Source organism: Crocodylus porosus, unplaced genomic scaffold (assembly GCF_001723895.1).
Source record: "Crocodylus porosus isolate Cpor-Errol unplaced genomic scaffold, CroPor_comp1, whole genome shotgun sequence".
Taxonomy (NCBI): domain Eukaryota; kingdom Metazoa; phylum Chordata; order Crocodylia; family Crocodylidae; genus Crocodylus; species Crocodylus porosus.
Window position 1 is genome coordinate 15,656,807 of NW_017728947.1, and position 3,309 is coordinate 15,660,115.

Below are 3,309 nucleotides of genomic sequence, written 5' to 3' on the forward strand. Positions count from 1 at the left end.
TTAGCAAGTGCTAATTCTAAGAAATATTAGTCTGCATTACAGTTAACTAGTGCTAGTAATCAGCCATATGTTCAGGGTATACATACCTTCTCCAATGTGCACTGCCCAGACCTGCCACCAGAGGGCTGTTGAGCAGGTGTATTGCTAGGGGTAGCTCCTTGCCTCCTACCTCCCTGCCTCCATCCCCCCCTACTTGCCTTTCAGTTGCAGGGCCTGGCAAGGGTTGGATATGGGTGTGCTGAGGTGGCATAATCTGCAGGCTTCCCAGGAGTAGACAGGAAGGGAGAACCCCTCCACCAGAACCTCTGCTACTCATGGGCTGATAAGGGTGGCAGGGCAGTGATCTTGCAGTGGAGGGGCTGATGGGGGCAGAGGGGGAAATTGGTGTGGCAGGGGAGGGATCTGGGGATAGAGGGTGCAGCTTCCTCACCACCTGTTACCTGGCTGTTCCCAACTGTCAGTCCAAGGCTGTAAAATCCGGGATGATAGTTAGTCCATCTGGAAGCAGTGCCTCCTGGGATACTGGGGGACTGCAAATTGTTGGTTCTCTCTCAGATGTACACCAAGAACTTAACTTAAACTAGGTAGCCAAGCTCAAAGATAATCCTGGTGCAAAGTGGCACAACTTTAAGACACCTAGGTTGCAGCCAGAAGTTACATTTGTTGCAGGATCAGCCGCCTGAAAGTGCTGTATAGCCATGTGTGATACACATATATGGCTGCAGAGTACTTTTAAGGTGGCCAATTTCTCAACAAATTAAATCTTCATAAAATGAGGAATCAGATAAAGGCACTCCACTTTGGAGTGCCTTAGGGACCTTGGGTTCCCTAGAGTTAATATGTCATGCAATTGGGGTTGGATTGATGCAACCCAGCTCCGAGCAGTCTGAAGGAGGGGAGGGGGAGCAAGTTATGCACTGGGGTTTGCCCCACCTGAGCTGGGGGGGCACAGCAAGTGGATTGGAGCTCCCCTGTCTCACAGCCCCCCTGCCAACTCTCCCCAATCAAGCTGAGGCTGGGCAAACTCCAGCCTGCTCCCTCTCCCCTCCCCCTTTCTGCAGACAGCACTAAAATGGGGTGGGGGGGAAGAAAAGGCAGCAGCTGGGGGAGAAGGGCAGCTCCTCTGCTGCAGGCAGTCTCAGTCTTTCCCTCCCCACCATGACCCAATTTGCAAATACCTGTTGAGTCGGTGCAGGGTTGAACTCTAACAGAGGAGAAGGGAAGGGGACTTTTACATAAAATGCCATGAGTTAGAGCTGGGGCCTGCATGTCTATCTGTGCCCCTAAGGTACACTTAGCACTAGTTAATGAGCCTTAACATGTGATCATTTACATTTTAAGTGATCTTAACATGATCCAATTGTAAAGCATAATCTCATCCTAAGTGCTAAGGTAGGGATTTAGAGTTAAATGACTTGTGTAATGTTGCACTAGAAGTCAACAAAGAACTCAGCTTAAAGCACAGGTGTCTCTATTGATCTCTCGGGTTTAAACATAAAAAACATACACCTCCAAATATGTCATCTTATTTTTTGGTATTGTTTTTTTAGAAGGCAGTTTGGAGGGGGGCATACCTTTAAATTCTTACAGAGACAAAAATACCTGGTGATTTAAATAGATACTGGCCTCAGTGAGGACTGTGGTATTAGATGCATACTGTTTGAAAATAAAAGATGACTTAGCCAAAATAAGTGCATAAAATAAACTGAGTTACCGATCCTGGGTGCACATGGCAATCCAACTTTTCATAGTAGCATGAAATGTTTCTCTACCAATAAAGATATTCTGTCTTTCAGGGTCTAACATATTGTACAGCAATAACAATCTGCAGTTTTCATGGTTCTGTCCTGTGACATCTTCTAAATATTTTATTAAAACAGAAGCAGGAACTAGCCCTGTAAAAAAGCAAGAGATATATTGAACTTTTCAGTCCATTTTTAAAAATCCTGTTTTGGTTGTTAGAATACTTGCAATACTAGAGGAATAAGGGTACCTGTCTCCTCAGTTTTGCAAACTTCAAAGGTAAAGCTGATCAAATCATCTTCGGAACAATGAACAAAGTTCAGTATATTATTAGTTATGTATTCATCAGCTGCAGTCTTTCCTAAAATGAAATAAGTGACATACAGTTTTCTTTCCCCTATGAGGCTCACTTAAAAGGGGAAAAGTTCCCCGACCAATTTTTCCTCATACCAGCAGCACCCTCCTCCCCCCTCTAACCAAGGGCTGGAGAAGAAATCTGATTTGCATTATGCCCTAGATACCAATAGTTACATGCTCTGTCAGACTAGTAAAAGGAACCGAATTTTAAGTCTTTACTGAGGACTCTGCCACCAGCACCCAGATGTTTTACATCGGGACTTGCTTGCTTGAGTACCTCTGCTGACCTCAACTATAAGTGACAGCTCATTGGAAAAGAGACCGTTACGCAGGCAGCCAGATGCCAATTCACATAATTTTAATATAACAAAGCTAATAGGCATAAATTGCACCCAAAAAAAGGGCAGGTCAGGAGGGCTGGCAAATATAGGGCTGCATATAATTAAATTTAAAGGGAAATCTGTTAAATTTAAAAAGAAATGATGCTGTAAATCAGTGATTCTCATCCAGGATGTCACAGGAGGGAGGGGGGCGGTCACTTGGGGTACACCGACATCCTTTCAATGCTGTCATGGGGCATGTCCACATATGCAACCACATGTGCTTGCAGCAGTTCAAATGGAAGTGGTGCAACCTTGAGCCTGGGCTTTTTGCCTCAGCACACATGCCCAGACATGCATTTTGTTGTGGAGCAAATTGTGCCACTTGGGGCAAAATAACCCTGCCTGGCTCCTCCCAGATCTACAGCCAGGGGGACTTGGAGCCTGGGACCAGCACCCATGCTGGCCCCAGCAGTATAAAAACCTGCCCTGGCTAGCAACTCAGGGCTACTTGCCCTCAGGAGCTTCTGGGGCGTGAGCAATTAGTATTTGGGAGACACTACCCCTTGCGCCAAATGGACTGCTGAAGCAGCATCTCAAATTCATTTTTTAAAATAGCCCCAAATCCACCTTCTTCCACAATTAGAACAAAAGAGAGAGAGAGAGGGATTGATCAGATGGGCAAAGTTTTATTGCTATATTTACAATGTTAAAGCATTTTGGAAGCCTACTAGTGTCTCTAGCATCATAATAAAATGAATCCTAAATATCTATATGTTTTAATGTTTGCTTTTGATTTCCTTATCACATGGTGGGTGTGTGGTAGGGAGATGTGGGTCAATGTGTGGGGACTGTGGGTATGAGGGCTGCTTAGGAAAGGTGGGTCCCC

At 45.2% G+C, this 3,309-nt stretch overlaps 1 long non-coding RNA gene across 1 annotated transcript in view; it reads right to left on the reverse strand.

The window, feature by feature from the left end:
- Nucleotides 1-2,001: 2,001 nt before the first annotated feature.
- Nucleotides 2,002-3,309, reverse strand: part of LOC109321024 — a 5,049-nt gene continuing 3,741 nt past the window's right edge. Inside the window, exons 3-4 of the long non-coding RNA XR_002103938.1 lie at nt 2,979-2,985; nt 2,002-2,099 (exon numbers count right to left, since the gene is read on the reverse strand). This is a non-coding gene — a long non-coding RNA (uncharacterized LOC109321024). The remainder of the gene's footprint in view (nt 2,100-2,978; nt 2,986-3,309) is intronic.